Genomic DNA, 20567 nt, shown 5'->3' on the forward strand with positions numbered 1-20567 from the left:
AATAGCCGTAGCCATGACTGATTGCCTCGCTGTAACCCACTTTATGTTAAATGCATTCTTGCTGTTCAATTCCACAACTGTAATTTTGTTCTTCTGCATCGCTCAGCCCTCTGTGGACTAACCAGGTTCCTTCAGTAATGATTTCTTTTCTATTGTATTGTTTTCTGCATAATCAAGTTGGTAGGTAGGGGTTTAGGTGACACAGCCATCTGTCAAGTTCATTTGCTCTGAAAATGCATGGTATAATGGCCTCTACAACTTGGGGCTATCTGTTATAAAGGGAGAATATCAGCTTTTACCCTGCCTCACCTTATCATCGTCGTCAAATTATTATTTCCACCCCCCGTCCCCTTTCTCTGTGTGAAATGCATACGATTCCCTCAATGTGGCTGATTGGAATTTATTTATTTATTTGTTTGCCAAAAAGTAGCCAGCGCATGATCGCCTTGTATTGCAATTTATGCAAGCAATCCAATTAAGGGGAAAGAAGCTAACATCCAGGCTAATGTGCCTGTCTCGAAATTAAAGAGGCTGCCGCAAAACTGCGGCGCTCCGGAGTTATCACGGCGGTTTCCCTGACATGCTCACTGCCTCTTTCTTGAAGTTTGCATAATGTGCAAGCGTAAGGTAGCCTGGATGCCACAGAGAAAAGAGGGAGAAAACAGTGATTCATTTCCCTTTGCTCAAATGAAAGAGCTCATAACACTTTCCATAAAACCTTTATCAAATGGGGACTGCTTACTGAACTGACACATTTTCATGGGGAGGAATAACATAAAAAACAGCTTGCAGTGGTGCTCCGCTTTCCCCAGATATAGCTGAACTACACTAGAATAGTTTGTGAAAGGTGATATTACTTTTGTTTCTTTTTAAAGCAGGGGAATTATCTTGGCTGATTTAGGCCAAGTAACAATTAGCGTAAGAAAAGAATTATCTCCTGCGTTTGTTATTTTTAATTAATTCTGGAAAAAAATCACTAACAGGGCAGCTATGGCACTGCTGCTGGAATTCCTTTACACTGGATTATGGCCACTAAATACGGCTTTGTTCTGAGGTAGCAAACTTCAGCATGCAAGTGGAGGCAACATGGTTGAAATAGATGAGCCAATATTTTTGGTTGAGCCAATTTCAATCGTTTGTGGGGAGAGAGGATGAGAAGGAAATCCCAATTTGGAATGGAGCAGGAGAAATTTCAGGAAATTTCACAGTTGTGATAGTGGGCCTAAATTCTTTTACAAACAAGTGAGAGTAGTCACCCCCCACACTGCCCAATTATTTTACAATTTAAAATAATCCTTGCAAGCCATGGCCGATGAGTGCCAAGCTTCTCCAACCTTATAGCTAACTGAGATGTGGGGCTGGTGATTATATATGTGGGTAAACAAGATGGAACTTAATTCGGTCCAGAGAAAGGTGTTGCTGGTTGGGGTTCAACTGATCTGACCCAAGCATCCTGTTTGGGCTGCTTCCAATCTGAATTGTTTTCAAAATTATTTAACAGAATTTGTATCCTGCTTGATCGTAAAGACCCCCCAAGCAGTGTACATAAAATAAAATATACATATAAATTATTGGAAAAAGTTTAAAGCAAGGCAACCTAAGATATAAATAAGATCAGGAGTTTTTAAAAAATAAGTTTTAAAATAAAATTGCATATGTAAATCCATGTTAACTTTGGCTATCGGGTATCACATATTTGTTTTGAAGGCTTAAAGGTAAAGGTAAAGGTACCCCTGCCCGTACGGGCCAGTCGTGTCCGACTCTGGGGTTGTGCGCCCATCTCACGTAAGAGGCCGGGGGCCAGCGCTGTCCGAAGACACTTCCGGGTCACGTGGCCAGCGTGACGAAGCTGCTCTGGCGAGCCAGCACCAGTGCAGCGCATGGAAACGCCGTTTACCTTCCCGCTGGTAAGCGGTCCCTATTTATCTACTTGCACCCGGGGGTGCTTTCGAACTGCTAGATTGGGAGGCGCTGGGACCGAACGACAGGAGCGCACCCCGCCGCGGGGATTCGAACCGCCGACCTGACGATCGGCAAGTCCTAGGCGCTGAGGTTTTACCCACAGCGCCACCCGCGTCCCTAGAAGGCTTACAGACTGCCTTTCAGGTGCAAGAGTACGCAAGATGGCTTACAATAAAGATGAAAAAACTTATGCAACAAAAATCTCTCTCTCTCTCTCTCTCTCTCTCTCTCTCTCTCTCTCTCTCTCTCTCACACACACACACACACACACACACACACACACCCAAACCATGGAAACAACAGTAAACCAATTGTAACAACATGTTACAAGAACCCCAAACTCTGCCAAAATAAGAATACAGTGGTACCTCAGGTTACAGACACTTCAGGTTACAGACTCCACTAACCCAGAAATAGTGCTTCAGGTTAAGAACTTTGCTTCAGGATGAGAACAGAAATCGTGCTCCGGTGGTGCAGCGGCAGCAGGAGGCCCCATTAGCTAAAGTGGTGCTTCAGGTTAAGAACAGTTTCAGGTTAAGAACGGACCTCCGGAATGAATTAAGTACTTAACCCAAGGTACCACTGTATATACTGACCAGAGACTCTCCAGAGGATTGAGGGGGGTCATCACACATGCAGGGTTCTCTGAACACTGAGGGGGCCCAGCTCCCTCAAAAAAAGATCAGGGGGGCCATATTACCTCAGCTCCCAGGAGCCAACGCCCTTGGTACTGCCCATTCAACTAAGGCAGGCATCCCCCAAACCCAGCCCTCCAGATGTTTTGGGACTACAGTTCCCATCATCCCTGACCACTGGTCCTGTTAGCTAGGGATGGTGGGAGTTGTAGTCCCAAAACATCTGGAGGGCTGAGTTTGGGGGTGCCTGATCTAAGGGCTGAAAGAGAACAAGCCAGAAGAAGGGCATTGTTTCCACAGCCTTGGCACCCCTAGTGAAAAAGCCCAGCGCCCAACTGTTTGATGGAGGGATGGAGGGGAATTTCATTTGGTCGGTATCTGGAGGTGAACTGATCTAATTCACTGGTCCTGGATTTATATCCAGAGCTATCAATCAGATTGTGCACTTTTCTGAATTTTTGATGAAATTTCTGGGAGCAAACGGGAAGCCACAGCATCTTGCACAATACCAGAATTATATGCTTCATGAAGTGGATCCCAGTGAACATCCTGGTTGCCATGTTGTGCACTGGCTGAAGTATCTGAATACATTTCAAGAGCGGCCCCTCATAAACCACTTTGCAGTACAGTGGTACCTCTGGATATGAATGGGATCCATTCCGGATCCCCGTTCGCATCCTGAAGCGAACATAACCTGCGTCTGTGAGTCACGATTCGCCACTTCCGCACATGTGCGTGACGTCATTTTGACCTTCTGCACATGCATGAGTGGCAAAACCTGGAAGTACTTGGTACCGTTCCGTTACTTCCAGGTTGCCGTGGAGTGCAACCCGAAAGCGCTCAACCTGAAGCATATTTAATCCAACCTGTATATGACCAAGTCATTTGTAACTATGACAAGACCTGTCTTTTCCAGGAAAAGGAACTAGGTGAGTGAACCTGTGTAAAGGCACTTAAAAATAATAATAATAATAATAATAATAATAATAATAATAATAATAATAATTTATTTATACCCCAGTCACCCAGGGCAGCTGCCAACAGAATATTAAAAACACAATAAAATATCAAACATTAAAAGCTTTCCTAAAGGGGCTGCCTTCAGATGTCTTCTAAAAGTCTGATAGTTGTTGTTCTCTTTGACATCTGGTGGGAGGGCATTCCACAGGGCAGGTGCCACTACCGAGAAGGCCCTCTGCCTGGTTCCCTGTAACTTTGCTTCTCACATTGAGGGAACCGCCAGAAGGCCCTCGGCACTGGACCTCGGGACTGAACGATGGGGGTGGAGACGCTCCTTCAGGTATACTGGGCTGAGGCCGTTTAAGGCTTTAAAGGTCAACACCAACACTTTGAATTTTACTCGGAAACATAAACAGCAACTTCCAGAAGCAATACAAAGTTAAGAAGGACCCACAGACCATAAACCTGATCTTCCAAAGGGAGTACAACTCTGTCCAAACTAGGCAACACTCCTAGACCCAGAATAGATTTCTATTCTAGCAGTACCTCTGTCATATCAAGGCTACGCCTCAGTTTATTTTCCTACATCTGTCAAAATCCCACTCAATCCACTGACAGAGGAAGGGGGGTGTGATGGGTGCGGGCCACTCTGGGTATCATCCCTGAGGGGGGTGACATTGCCGCCCCTCCCCCTGCTAGCCCTGCCCCCACGGACGGCTGGTCCCCAGGTGCACAGCATGTGTGCCACTCCGGGTACCAGAGCAGCTAGCTCTGCCTCTGACTGTGGAAGAGGTATTCGACCCCATAGAAAGCCCACTATAGTCCTAAGGCAGCCCTAAGTACCTAATTTCATAGTTGTCTTACCTTTACCCCTCGGAAAACTTTTTTCATCGCATCTCAAACCCAGCCTTGACCTCCAATTTCCCACCCCACCAAATCAAGAGGGAAGGTGGCAACAGACTCAGAAAGACCCCCAGAGCCAATGTTGCTTGTTTGGCTGTCAGGGAGACTTTATCACCAGAAGACTCTTAAGGGAAAAGGGTCTACTCAGGTGGAGGAAGAACTCAGGAAAGATTCAGCTGCGTGAACAATGACCAGGAGAAACTGATGTGTTATCGTGTGGCTACAAAAGATCCAGTGTGTTACTACGAGGATTGGAAGAAGCCGTGGATTCTTACTTAGAAAGAAGAAAGAAATGGACACAACTTAAGGGCAGAGCTACATTTTGCCAGAAACACTTGGGAAATTGGCATCCATTGGTTATATCCTTCCCTTCTTTTCTTCAAAGTGTGGTAAAACTTACCTCATACCCTAATCTCATCACATTACATAGAAGCCACCTCCTCAGGGCTGAAGGGTCTTAACGCCCCCCCCCATAAAATGTTTCAATCAGGGCTGTCTTAAGCATATGCGGCACTGAGGTACAAAGATCCACCCAGCGAGCTCCCCTCCCCCAGGTTGCCCAGTCCCAGGCGCGCAGGAGGGTGGAGCCAGTTGGCCGCCTCAGCGTCTCACTGGCTCGGTCGCCCCAGAACTCGCTGCACAGAGATGCCTGCAGCAGAAGCGCCGGCCGCGGCGCTCTGACCAATGGGTGGGCTCTTCCCCGGACTCAACTCTCAGGCCCCGGACTCTCGGACTGGCACCCCTGAGAGCCCGGCGCTCGGATGCCCCACACCCCTAGTGCCTATGGGTAAGACGGCCCTGCTTTGAATTCAGTTCAAATAGTGTCCATGCACTCCGTTATGTGATCAATTATGCAAAGCAGAGCTTACTTGTCATCGTCGTCCCCCCCCCAAAATTTTATTCAAGTTGGCACCCCTCTCACATTGTACATTTGCCTGCCACCACTCTGCTTCATTGACTGCCCCCAGCAGTTTTGGAGGAGGGAAGAACGCCACACTTTTGTTGATGAAGTAAAATAAATTCCTTTAGGGGAAGATATTAAGGTATTTTAGACAAGCCCCCCCCCTTAAAAAAACAACACCCCAGTGTGATTGAATTCAACTGTGTTGTCAAAATGTGTGTTGACAGAACCTATTAATGTTCATTTCCTTAGTTGGGGGTGGAGGATAGCAAAACTTCCATATATCCAACATTGTCCAGTAGATTTATTTCCCGCACAAAGATTTCCTGCAAATTTGCTGAAAGCTGCTCCCCACCTCCACTGCACTGGTAATCTCCCACCTGTCGGGCATTAATATGGTGTACAGAATGGCAGATTTATGAGTTGTACCAAAGACAAGCATGAAACAATATATTTTCCCGTGGCTTGATAGGGACTCTGCATGAGACGAACTAATACATTACTGCAGCCGAACGCCCCTCATTAGTCCTTTTCCTTCCCTGGATTAAAACAAAAGGAAAGGGGAGGGGGGAACCACCCCTGAATTGTATACAGTCAGCCTAGTTACTGAAGCTTTAAAGTTTATTAAAGTTTATCGACCATGTGTATACATTTCTGGATTTAGGCTCAATTGCTTCTCTCCAAGCTGGAACATTGAATTAAGATGCAGAGCCTCGCTGTGGCTCCCGTGGACTCCAACTGAGCTACAGGTAGCAGAAGTCTCCTTCAATTAGACATAATCATCACTCACAGTCAATAATTGTGCTAAAGGCTCCTTTCAAATCTGCGAGGGATTCGCATTTAATGTACTGATTCAGCTTGTCTGAGCCAAATTCACTGTGTACTGAAACCAAAGCAATTTAGATCTTGCCTACGGCCTTTCTGGCAGTTCATCTAGTACTCAACACTGTTAGGACTGTGAGATACAATTTAATCGGAGACATCTGTGCACAGAGACTCAGAAAGGACCTTTTTCCTGTAGCAGAGGTGGGGGGGGGGGAGGAGAGAGAGACTAAGTAATGGCTATGCTGTAGTTTTATGTGAAGAACCAGGCCTTATCTCTCCCCTGAAAAATAAAACATTTAAGATATAGCAGAAAGCCAAATAAAAAAAGGAGAATTTGTGTGTTATATTATATATGAAATGCGCACTGATGCTCGCCGCAGCTTTGCTTGCGCTGAACCTCATGGCATAAAGCACTTGAGAGCTCTGATCCTGGGATTAACCATTTAGAGGTATTACAATTTTTATCATCCACTGCAGCCAACGGGGGAGATATTTATTAAGTATGAAAAGGAGATGGCTCACTCTGTGAATTTCCTAAATATCAAAATCTCCCTTACAGATAAGGTGCCGCGTAACGTTCCGTGTGTTCTGTTAAGTGCTTTGGAAGGCTCTCTTTTATATACCAGGCCTTAAATTATCTAGAATTAACTCGCATAACACCCTGTGGGTTATTCTAGAGCTGTCATCCCAAAACAAGCTAATAAGATCATCGGCATATCTGACAGACTTAAAACCAACTGGTTAAGCAGCTCTTGAATGAATCCCAAATTGCCCAGTCCTACTGCCATAACCTTAATCATTTGCCGTCATTCCACGGAACGATACGTTTTCACATTTGGAAGTCAAGGGAGCAGATGGGCTTGTGTTCCGGGAAGATCAGCGTATTAAAGCGATGTGCTTAAACGTGTATTTGGTTTACAACTGTGTAACACTTCTCTCTTCTCTCTTAATAAATTTGCTGCAGGAGATGCTTCTTGGAACTGTAAGGGGAAGTACTAAAATTCTGCTCGAATTTGAAAGAGGGAGATTATAGAACTCTGCTTTTTTGGAATGGCACCTTTAATGGGCATGCACGATATGTTGTTGTTTAGTCATTTAGTTGTGTCCGACTCTTCGTGACCCCATGGACCAGAGCACGCCAGGCACTCCTGTCTTCCACTGCCTCCCGCAGTTTGGTCAAACTCATGCTGGTAGCTTTGAGAACACTGTCCCACCATCTCGTCCTCCGTCGTCCCCTTCTCCTTGTGCCCCCAGTCTTTCCCAACATCAGGGTCTTTTCCAGGGAGTCTTCTCTTCTCATGAGGTGGCTAAAGTATTGTAGTCTCAGCTTCAGGATCTGTCCTTCATTGAGCACTCAGAGCACTCACGATATACTTGTGCATATATTACAGCAAATGTTAGCTCCCCCACCCCACCCCAATAGTAACACAGCAGGAATTGTAGCTGGAAGTGCACACACACACACACACACACACACACACACGTTACATTTGACATTCTTCCCCCAGTTTTTTTTCTTCTGTGCTTTTTACTTCAGGTACTACATCTGCCAAAAAAAGAAAAAAAGAAAAAAGATTCAGATCAGATGCATCCAAAACTATCAGTCACTTGGTTTTTTTAAATAAAAAACCCCCAGTTGTACCTTAATGAATTCTTGATCTCCTCCGTTAATCTTTAAATAACACACACTGTATTCTCTCTTAGTTAGACTAAGGTGGCAACCACCTAGTCAGATGCAAAGCTGGAAAAGGCAGAATTCGAGCCACAGGTCAACAAGAGACAGTGTTGTCAGACAACAGGTCACAAATATTGTCTTGAAAGCATTACACTTTCCTACACGGGAAGTGACAAGTTCAGCGATAATTAGCTGTGTCTTTATGGTGCATTTAATTTCCATGATGCCACAATAGCTGTGACAGCATGATCACAAAGGCAATAGAGTTGAAAGCCGCTAACCTTTTAGGTTAACTCTAATTGGAGTACCCTTAAATTAGGGCTCTCTGATAGGTAATAAGATCATTATTGTTTAGGTCAGCTTCTGCTAATTTGTGTTTGTGTACTGCAGGTGTTTTCCATCATATGACTGCTTGCTACAGTATATTATTACCCAGCGCACACCATGCGCTGGAGACTGTGTCTCCTTGGTATCCACTTTAACTTGCCAGATGTTTCTTTCTTAAAAAGGGCAAAGGAAATGGAATGTAAATTGCCACATTCTGATTAACATTATTCATTTAAATTATATATATATATATATTTAAAATAGTTAATTCAATATCTGGGGCAAACCCCCACCCCACTCTTATTAACACCCTCTGTTAACAGAAAATCAAAGAGAGCAGAGTTGTGAATTGGTTGGATTTTGGGAGACAGATCTATTGGTCATGACAGCTAAATGAAGCACCCATGTTCAGAGATAGTATACCTGTCTAATGAGATGCTGTGGGTGAATAGCAGAGGACTAGCTTGTGGGGTTATAAATGTTGTGATTCGAGGACCCGATCCCCGCTTGGGAAATAAAGACATGTGGACACGGTATATTAGGTTAATGGGCAAGAAAAGGCCACAACTTTATTGATTACAGCATGTGAGAAGGTATTGGCTTAGGCACTGGACAATAGACTCCACCCACTCGGAGAGGGGTGAGTCTGAAGAGGGGTTAACCACAGTTGGGGGAGCCTATTGATGCTAATACAACTATAAGCTCTCCCCTGATGTCACCGAGGGTCGTGCCATGGCCCCCCGCCACACAGGCATCGGACAGGATCCACGACCGCCAGATTCGTTTAACGGAATACCCAATATTGAAGGGGTAGGCGATGGCCACACCTTGCCCTTCCAAACACCAACAACACATTCCAATGCCTAACCGCCAAATGCCATGAAAGTTGTGACGATTGCTACAAGGTAGGCGAAAAAAATCAAAAGGCCGGTGCCAATTTGCCAATTGGAAAAAATTCCTACCAGGCCCCCTGGGCAACCAGGGCAACCAAGCATAGGTCCATAGCAAAGTCAAGGGAAAAAGCTAATCTTGATGGTTACCAGTGGATTAAAAAAAAAAAGCCTGATGTCTGAACTACGCCTTATTCCCTCAGTTTAAATCCATATTCCCACAACCACTGCTATAGTTTGACGTGAGGTAGGTCCTTTCTATACCAGCCCAATAATACCTGTTCACTATGTTTGGCCCTCCAGGTTTCTGTGCATTGCATATTGAAATAGCACCCCACAATGTGTTTCTTTCCCCCAAATATGTCTGTTATATTTAAATTGCAGTGACCTTTCCTACCATGCCAGTGCTGGATTTACGTATAAGCTAAACAAGCTATAGCTTAGGGCCCCACTCTCTTGGGGGCCCCCAAAAATGTTAAAGGGAAAAAACCTGGATGTACATTTCAGGGACGTGGGTGATTACAGGGACGCGGGTGGCGCTGTGGGTTAAAGTGTCAGCGCCTAGGACTTGCCGATCGAAAGGTCGGCGGTTCGAATCCCCGCGGCGGGGTGAGCTCCCGTCGCTCGGTCCCAGCGCCTGCCAACCTAGCAGTTCGAAAGCACCCTTGGGTGCAAGTAGATAAATAGGGACCGCTTACTAGCGGGAAGGTAAACAGCGTTCCGTGTGCTGCGCTGGCTCGCCAGATGCAGTTTGTCACGCTGGCCACGTGACCCGGAAATGTCTCCGGACAGCGCTGGCTCCTGGCCTATAGAGTGAGATGAGCGCACAACCCTAGAGTCTGTCAAGACTGGCCCGTATGGGCAGGGGTACCTTTACCTTTACCTTACATTTCCAAAATATAAGATAAAAAACAAATAAAGTAAAACCTACATACAGCAACATTGTTTTGTGTTGTGTATGGACCTATTAGGTCCATAAATTACCATATAGCATACAGTGAACACAAAAAACAGGGACAATTTGTTGTTGACAAAGGACAGCTGGACATATAAAGGGCCCCATTGCCTTCAGTAGCTTAGGGCCTCATCAAACCTAAATCCAGTCCTGTACCATGCACATCTATAAACTACACCACTAAGCTTATCTGTAACTTTTAAACCCTGATTCTACATAGGCTGGAGACGTAGCTTGTAAAAAATTCTCACCTGATATATTTCTGTTCAATTTGCCTAGGAAAGCATAATACAAAGTTATTATTATCACCATTGTTCTTGTTGTTCATGGTAAAGCAACCCTACTACTAAAATGCAACAATAAAATAAAAATAAACCATGCTGAATTACAAACATTTTCATTGAAAGCTAACAAGACTGGTTACCTAAAGAATATTTAACATCAAAGTACACAGAGAAGCAATGTTTGGAGCAAGTTCATTTCAGATCCAGTTTAATGGGACTTGGATTCTGATTACTTGGTAAATCCCCAATGAGTCATGAATCTATCATCCATCGTGGGCATAACTGTACCAAAACACTGTACCACGGAGGTATCTGATGGGCATTCCACATTGTGCTTCTTGAACAGCTGAAGAAGGTCATCTTCTAACTTTTGACCTTTGAGGAGACAGCAACTGGGGGAGAGATACTTAAGCTAGAGTTCAGTGAGTTCTTCCTCCTCTAAGGAGCAGTGGTTATTGAGAGTACCACAAAGATATTCAAAAGGAATATCTGAAGTTTTGCTCAAATGAATGGACTTGCTGTTTGTTAGAAGTAATACGCCATCACGACGGTGTTAGAGTTGTTGCAATGGAATCCCTGGTCTGGACCTTGTGCAGAGTAGAAATGAAAGTGATCTCCACCACAAGGAAAGCTTTACTGTAAACAGTCTTAAACCAGTTACAAAATAAGTGTTGCAAAATACAAAGTGACACAGTGCTCTTAAAACAAACTAGCAATGCAGTCCAGTCTTATTTAAGTCCTTAAAACTGTAAAGGTAAAGGACCCCTGACAGTTAAGTCCAGTTGTACAAGACTCTGGGGTTGCGGCGCTCATCTCGCTTTACAGGCCGAGGGAGCCGGCGTTTGTCCGCAGACAGCTTTCTGGGTCATGTGGCCAGCATGACTAAGCCGCTTCTGGCAAAACCAGAGCAGTGCATGGAAACGCTGTTTACCTTCCCGCCACAGTGGTACCTATTTATCTACTTGGACTGGTGTGCTTTCGAACTGCTAGGTTGGTGGGAGCTGGGACAGAGCAACAGGAGCTCACCCCGTCATGGGGATTCGAACCACCGACCTTCTGAACAGCAAGCACAAGAGGCTCAGTGGTTTAGACCACAGCGCCACCCATGTCCCATTTAAGTCCTTAGCATAACAAATATGCATCCCCTGCACCCTATCCTTTGTTATTCTAATATCAATTTCTACTAGGACAGATTTGCCTCCTATTACATGGAGAAGTGCTACATGTGTACCAATGTACATTCATAGCATCCCTTCTCACCCCATGGCAACCTGATACAGTGGTTCCTCAGGTTACATACGCTTCAGGTTACATACGCTTCAGTTTACAGACTCCACTAACCCAGAAATAGTACCTCAGGTTAAGAACTTTGTTTCAGGATGAGAACAGGAATTGTGCTCTGGCGGCGTGGCAGCAAAGGGAGGCCCCATTAGCTAAAGTGGTGCTTCAGGTTAAGAACAGTTTCAGGTTAAGAACGGACCTCTGGAATGAATTAAGTACTTAACCCGAGGTACCACTGTATACAGATAGTGGGGGAGGTCTGGTTGCAGTGCATGTCACGGTAAGGGCTAACCTAGAACTACTCACATATTATTTCAAAGTATGTACATATGTGTGTGCTGTAAAGTAAGGATGGGGTAGAAATTGGATTCATTTTGCATTTATAGGTGAACCTACCCAATCAGATCCTGCCAGCCTAGCAGTTCGAAAGCACGTCAAAGTGCAAGTAGATAAATAGGTACCACTCCAGCGGGAAGGTAAACGGCATTTCCGTGCACTGCTCTGGTTTGCCAGAAGTGGCTTAGTCATGCTGGCCCCATGACCTGGAAGCTGTACGCCAGCTCCCTCGGCTAATAAAGCGAGATGAGTGCCGCAACCCCAGAGTCGGTCACAACTGGACCTAATGGTAAGGGGTCCGTTACCTTTACCTTTTTACCCAATCAGAACTTTTCTAAACCCCATTAGCCAACCCAAAATGCAGCTAACCTTCAAAACCCACACTTCCCTGAATCTTGAAATGCAGTTCTCCAGCCAGACAATCTGTACAGACATGCATATACTAGGATAAAGTGTTCCTTAAAATGCATATATTATTAGAAACAACACACCAAAATGCCTTAAATTAGAGAAGGTTGCTTTGCAAAAATGTTGCATACAAAAAGTTGCATGCAAAATGGCTTATTTGGAGAAATTCACACTAAAATGCCGGTTCATTTTCATGAGAGCATTTTTTAAAAAGCAAAGTGATGTGGAAGTGTGAAGAACTGGCATTAAGATGGGAAAAAGGAGAAACTGAGAGAAACCAAGATGGACAGATACACCTGGGCCTGGGAGAATGGGCTACTTTAGCACCAAAACAGCAGTAGTTCTAAATCCCCGCTGCACAAAGTATGTCTTTAATGAGGTTTCAGTTTCTGGTTCCCTGCTATTACAGGGGTACCTCAGGTTACAGGCGCTTCAGGTTACAGACGCTTCAGGCTACAGACTCTGCTAACCCAGAAATAGTACCTCGGGTTAAGAACTTTACTTCAGGATGAGAACAGAAATTGTGTGGTGGTGGCGCGGCGGCAGCAGTGGGAGGCCCCATTAGCTAAAGTGGTACCTCAGGTTAAGAACAGTTTCAGGTTAAGAACAGAACTCCAGAACGAATAAAGTTCTTAACCCGAGGTACCACTATACTAACTCAGACAACCTGTGTAAGCTCCATTTCATTAATTCCTTGGGGGGCGGGGAATAACTACTGATGTCATACAGAAAGGAGTCTGCCAAAATCTAGGAATGTATCGAAAGGAACATGCAAAACCTGTGCCAGGTTCTGCTTTCAACAAAATGCAGGTGGCAGCTCTATTCCCAATAGTCAGACGCCATGGAAAACTAGATGGTTAAAAGCTGAAATTCCATGTTCTTTATTTTGCTTCTTCACATTGCCAGTGGTGACCCATCTCCCCATATCAATGGATGGCCTTGATTTTTGGACATAGCAGATAAAGGACGTTTACTTTATGTGCCCCTGTGAAGTGTGTGCCTCAGCCGAGTTTCGTGTTTCATTTTTAATGGGAAATGATTGTGTGGTTAGAGAGCGTCCTGTTTTTCTGCCAAAAGCACACCCCAGATAGCAGCAAAAGGGCACATAAGGTTAAGTACAGATAAGCGTAGAGATACAGTTCAGCCTGCTGAAGTTTGAAGTCATCAGCAAGTATAACTAATCTTCAGTAAAGTCATCTCCCAGGCACAGCGAAACGCAACATTACTTTCCACTATAAACTACACTGAAAAGTAGCTATTAGGTATAAATACTTTCACTTACTGAATTGTTGATGCCTGCCCTTCGTAAATCACAACATTGCTAAATCTCTCCTAAGGTGAACTGTATATAAAGGGGTTTATTGTTTCAGCAATCTGCTGATGACACATTTCTTAGCCAGTCCTAGGTTAGAATCCTTCAAGAGCGGTGGTTGTGCATTCAGCTCCGACTAGTTCTTGTTAACACAGACATTTTTTCAGATCAAGCTGCCAGTCTGGGTGTCAAAGATCTATAAACCCCTCTATGACTGTGAATTTGGAGAAATGAAAAGATTTATGATGAAATGAGCTCAAGATACAAGTGACATACTGTACACAAGTAAATACATTGGCATGTGAGTGAATGTTTTTTCTTTAAATATGGATGTAAGGGCAAACTTACATCCATGTACAATAAAAAGATCATTATAGTCTTACAATTATAGCCCAAACAGAAAGGAAAATTTTGGCAAAAAAGTCCCGGATAAGAGTTAAGAAAATTGTAATGGGGGGTGGGGGAGGTGAACCATAGGATATAATGGACTATACAAACAATGCAATCCTATGCATGTCACCCTAGAAATAAGTTTATGAGTTCAATGGGATTTACTTCCAGATAAATTGCAAACTGCATGTACTAACCTAATCCATTCTAGCTGCAAATTTAAAAAGCAGTTGTGCATGAATGTTGTTGTTGTTGTTAAGTCATTTAGTCGTGTCCGACTCTTCATGACCCCATGGACCAGAGTACGCCAGGCACTCCTGTCTTCCACTGCCTCCCGCAGTTTGGTCAAACTCATGTTGGTAGCTTCAAGAACACTGTCCAACCATCTTGTCCTCTGTCATCCCCTTCTCCTTGTGCCCTCAATCTTTCCCAACATCAGGGTCTTTTCCAGGGAGTCTTCTCTTCTCATGGGGTGGCCAAAGTATTGGAGCCTCAGCTTCAGGATCTGTCCTTCCAGTGAGCATTCAGGGCTGATTTCCTTCAGAATGGATCGGTTTGATCTTCTTGCAGTCCATGGGACTCTCAAGAGTCTCCTCCAGCACCATAATTCAAAAGCATCAATTCTTCGGTGATCAGCCTTCTTTATGGTCCAGCTCTCACTTCCATACATCACTACTGGGAAAACCATAGTGTTAACTATGCGGACCTTTGTCGGCATGAATAGTTGCCCCCAAATCTGGGTAGCAATGCAGTTTTCAATGCATCCCATCGAAAGCAATTCAAGGTAGATATTTTGCATCCACAGTCTGACCTGCATTTGGATTTGAATTTAGATGTGCACATCAGATTTATGTCCAAAATTCCTCCTGAAACAGCAGGTCTATAGATAACGACTGATAAATGGGGGAATGAGTTTGTGGATCAAGCTCTCTGTGTAGCAAGGATGAGCAGACTGTCCAAAGTCGCCTTAATGGCTGGAATTAACTGTTTACAAGGATGGTTTGCAGGAAGCCTGAAAATCCAAGGCAGCCAGGTGCCAGTGAGATGTTGTTTGTCTACAACTCCAAACAGTCCCAGCCAGTAGGGATGTACTGGCTAGGACTGATGGGCACAAGTTTGGGAAAGACTGATCTAAATTCTCCATTGGGCATTGTTTTATCTGCTTTTGATCATCTCTTTATTAAGATTAAGCTACCTTGTTTGCAGAAATAATTATGAGTTAAATCCTGGGTGTGATTCATTGTGCTGGATGGCAGAGCCATGCATCTTAAGTTTGCCAGTGAGCATTTGATAGTTATTAATATGTACATACATGAACAATAAATTACTGGCTGTGTGCCACATCTCGCTCACAACCAGAACACTGTTTTGTTTTTTTTTTACAAAGGTGATACAATTGCTCCATCATGTATATCAGCGTTTCAATGTGAATTTCCCCCATCAATAAACAAATTTGACTAATGTATTTTTTTTTTTGCAATTTTCAGAGATATAATTCATTTTTATGTTATTTTCATCAGTATCTTCCAACTCTACAATTCTATGATATTCATTTTTTAAATGCACTTCTCCCCAATAATTGTGATTTTGTACACGTGGTTTGGTCAGATAACTGCACCGCAAAACTCAGATAAGTGCAAATAGCGACAGATAGCTGTGTTCCAGTTTGCATATTGTTTCAGGCAGTTTGAATTTGCTAGATTTAGCTTTAACTGTATACTGAATGGAATTCCTCCTCCATCCCTATTCCCTGCTGATTTAGCCCTCCTTGCTGAGGACCTACTCCTTCTGCTGTTGCCATGTAGGGCATTTCCTCAGCCTTGGTGGCATGAAGTGAGTTAAACAGCTCAAGGCTGGTGGAAGCCTAACTTTTGTGGGTGTTATCAGTGGTGGAAGAAATTCATTCAGTTTGCATTGTAATGAAAATCTATCTATATGCAAGCCAAAACACAGCTATCTTTCCAAATGCTGTGATGCAATTCTCAGCACAAAAACACATCTATATCTAAATTTATATTTGCTTGCATATTCGTGAACAAAAAAAGTTCACATGGGCACAAAAATGCATGCCAGTGTTTACAGGGACATGTTAAAGAACAATTTGCAAGGGGCCAACAGAACTTGACAGATGTGTCCATTCCTAGTTCACTTCCTGATTGCTGATTTTTTCTGCCAAACATCTGCCCATAGCTCCAATCAGCTATGCATGCAGACCAAATGTCCATATTTTTATTTTTGAAATATTGGTGGATATTATATTATTTGATCTGCTTACTTGCTTACTTCACCAAACCTTTATTAGGCATCACAAATATAGGCCATCATATCTTCTGGAAATGTAAAGAGAAAGAAGGTACCTTTTATCATATGTGGTGGTCGTGTAAGGTAACTAAAACATTCTGGGAAATGATATATAATGAATTGAAAAAAATGTTTAAAAGAACTTTTGTAAAACAAAAACCAACAACCCAGAAGTTTTCTTATAAGGATTTTTAGGTACCGACATCCCGAAAGAGAAGAAAATACTTTTTATGTACGCAACAACAACCGCACAGATGTTACTAGCCGAAAGATGGAAAGAAGAAAAAGTCCCTGCCAAAGAGGAATGGCAAATCAAGCTCAGGAACCAAAAAGACAAAAACTCTGAGAAATAATGGAAAAAATATATAATTTGTTTAGGAGACCACTATAAGCAGATGAAAACATTAGCAGGATTTTAACAACACTTGTAATGTAACAAATACTGTGGACAATATGAAGAAATACAATATATGGATTTTGAAATAATGTGCGAAGATGTTGACAATAGGACCCATGGAGGGGAGGGTGAGAAGTCTGGAGATACAGAGAAATCTTTATTTATGGTTATGTATCTGATTTTGTTATAACCTTTTGTTTGTAAAATAAAATAAATTTATTTCAAAAAAAAACAAAACAAATATAGGCCATCATAAAACATCCATATATTAAATTTAAAAATACATACAACTAAGCAGCCATGTAAAAATATATAATGACGAGGATTTTCACTGGAGTTTCCTCCCACTAAATAGTGCCATTCACCACTCTTAAGAGATACTATTGATAAAAACTCAGCCACCTTTGCAGTTACTATACTATTTGAAAGCTGAACCATCAAGTAGCACCTCAACTGTATCAAAGAGCTGGGCAGAACTTCCATGCTGAATCCCCCCCAAAAAAACCCCCAATTATTTATATTGCAGTCACTTCACAGATTCAGGTAAGGTTTGGTTGACCCATGATAGATTCATCACTTCCCAGCAAAAGTCAAGGATAATTTAGGTTACAATCCTTTTTTAAAAAATATTTTGATTAAATAATTTTAACATCACAAATTATCCAACCATATAATCACATACATTATTTCCCCCCTTTTTCCCACCCCCTTCCATCCCTCCCTCCCACCCCCTCCCACCAGGGACTTCCCTCAGCTCCTTTCTCTGATTTCTATACACATATTGTTCTCTGCATGTTATAAAGTTGTACATATCCTTACCTTATCTATCTATCATGTTATCAACCAATAAATGTGTGTATGTTTATTCAAAACCTGCCAAGGAGTCTAGTTCATTTTGTTGTCTTTTTAGATAATCTGTAAAAAGCTCCCATTCTTCCTTGAAATCACAGTTGTCCTTGTCCCGCAGTTTGTGTGTCAATTTAGCCAACTCTGCAGTTTAGGTTACAATCCTAACCCCATTTACTAGGGTGGGGCGGTGAGCCTCAATGAATAAGACCTACTTTAGAGTAGGCATGGTCAGAATGGCAGCATAATGAACCATCCCAGATAAACTAAGATAAGCCCCATTTGGGTGTGCTGCTTGCATGTAAATTCTACAAAGGAGCAGGGGAAGAAGGGGCAAGTTTCCATGAAGTCTGAAGTGGGACGGATCCTCTGCTAATGTAGGCTCTTCCAAATTGTTTAGACCAATGGAAAATTGGGTGCTAAATTGCACAGGGAGTAATTGCACAAGGCAATTCATCAAGTGATGAACATGCATGCATAAATGAGCCTTTTGTCACAACTGCGATGGAGAAGTCCCACAAACTCAACTGGAAAGTCCCCGTCATAATAAGACGTTGTATTATTACTGAAGCGTTAACTGGACTACTACAGATAAAGAAAGAAATCTGGAACCAAAGGGGTGTGTGGCATGGTTTTAAGAAGCAACGACAAAGCAACTTTATTGACTACAGCAATTTAATGATGTATTTGTGTGTTGTTCACCTATTAAAACAGGACCTGCTCTCTCAGTCATTGATAGGGATTGGTATCTAATCGGCTTTGTGTCGTATCCTCATCCAGCTTGTACTTCCTAAGCAAGAAGATATAGGAGGTCGCACTTCCTGATTTAAACACTTCCGTCCATTAAGAGAGAAACAGATTAACATGGAAATGCTTTTCAGTTACTCTGGAATTCCTCACTTCATGGCACTGAGGCCTTATGATTTATTTTTCCTAGCTCCCATTGTCAGCGAAGTCAAAGACACCCTCCCAAATTCTGCAGTGACATTAAAGATAGCAGAGGCCTATGTGGTTCCTTTTAGAATGCAAAGGTCAGACACGGTGTTAAGGGGGCAGCCTGGGGTCAGAATAATACAGTAGGAATTGGTGGGAGGGCGGGATGCCGGGTAGGGGGACGGTTGCAGTTAGGTTAGCATATTGTCCTGGGGTTAAGAGCTTTCTCGAAGCCCTGATCCATCTTCATCCTTGTAATGAGGCTATTCTTACTTTCAAAGAAAGTGTTGCTACGAAACACATTGGCAAATTTGAGGCCCGCTTATTTAAGCTCCGGGACCATTGTTCTTGGTGGTGTAATTGGTGATCGAGAAAGCCATAAAATGGCCCTGCTATTAAAACGGCCTGAATTGAAAGTGAAAGGAGCGTATTTATACAGTGGTAGCTTCTCTGTAGAGGCAACTTTCACCCTCACGTGAACCAGACTTTATGGAAAGACCTGATGACATCGCTCTTGTTTAACCTCCTGGAGAACTGGGGTGCAGGGTGTGTGGGGAGGGAAGAAGGGGATGGGAAATCAAAATGGAATAGAATTAATGAGCCTTCCCATATTGTCCTGTTTCTTTTGTTGTGAAGAAGCTGGGTGAAAATGAAGTAGAGAGACAGGGGATAGAACAGAGCCTCCATTAATATCAGGTTATAAATTCTACAAAACATTAACTTCATTACATAGCAATTACTATCTGTAATTGGCAGAACGGAAGATTCTACTTTCTCATCAATTGCTTGTTGGATAGGACTCAGCAATTTCCTCCCCTGTTGGCAAAGGTCATGTTACTGATGGAGAGAAGATCTTAGTGCAATGGAAGAACACAGCAGTTTTACTTTTCTTAAATTGCAACTGAATAATGGTGGGGCGTGGCAGGGGGGCTGGTTGATTGGTTATAAAGAACCTCTAATTGCATCTAACTGCCATGGGTAACTTTAAGATGGGGGGAACAATATGGGGAAATTTAAAGACTGTGGAGGCACCTGCAGGTTTGCGTGTTCAGACCCAGAGACGTCCCCCTAAATAAATTCACACTTGACTCAAATTTTAGTTTGGTTTTTGGCAGAATTTAGGCCACAACTTTATTGATTACAGAAAACTGAGTGGTTGCATAGGCTCTGGGTTCGACTAGCTCCCTACATCCTTGCAGGTAGCACTGACCCAGAGCTCTATCATAGGTCAGCCAAGGGTGAACACCTGAGGCAGGTGAAAAGCCCAGGAACAGACTCTGTTCACTCCCCAGATGCTCCCCTGGACTCAGGCCCAGGTACAACGCCCTTTCGGGGGTTGACCAAACCAGGTTGAGTCCCTGGATTCTTTTAACAGAATACCCTTCACATAGGGATGGCGAGACCATTCTCCCATCCCTATCACATGAGCCAGTGCCTATCCACAACCTTACAAGTTGTGACGATTTGCTACGTGGCAGGCGAAACCCAAATGACAACAGCCAATCAGCCAAGAGGATCCGACACTGTGTGTCCTGGCTCTTCCAGAACAGTGTGATTTAAACTTGCTGTTTTCTATTTGGCCAGTCTTTATTTTGCTGCTTCCCCAAACCTGGTGACTTCCGACTCCCATCAACCCCAGCCATCATGACCAATGGTCAAGGATGATGGGAAAGCTGGGCTTTGTAGTAGACATGGATGGATGGACTGTATGCAGTAGACAAGTGGCATCACTCAGAATTTCACTTTACCAGATGACTTTTTGAGGCTAACAGGAAGGCTTCAAATCAGCCTGTACTACAGAGAAAGGTTAAGTAACTTGGAGCATGTCCTACATCCTGGGTGTCTTATATCCTTGCTTCTTAAGAAAGAGATATTTCATCCATTTTGAATTCTGCAGACCAGTAGTACCATCCTTAATGGACCATACTATAACTGATTATTTAACTGCATTGATTTATTTAATGTATTGAATACAGCAGTTAATAACGTATTTATTTACCTGCGAGGAAAAAAATGCTGCAGGAAAAGGAAAAGGAAAAGGAAAAG

The sequence above is a fragment of the Podarcis filfolensis genome, assembly GCF_964270895.1.
Source record: "Podarcis filfolensis genome assembly, chromosome: 7".
NCBI classification, from domain to species: Eukaryota; Metazoa; Chordata; class Lepidosauria; order Squamata; family Lacertidae; genus Podarcis; species Podarcis filfolensis.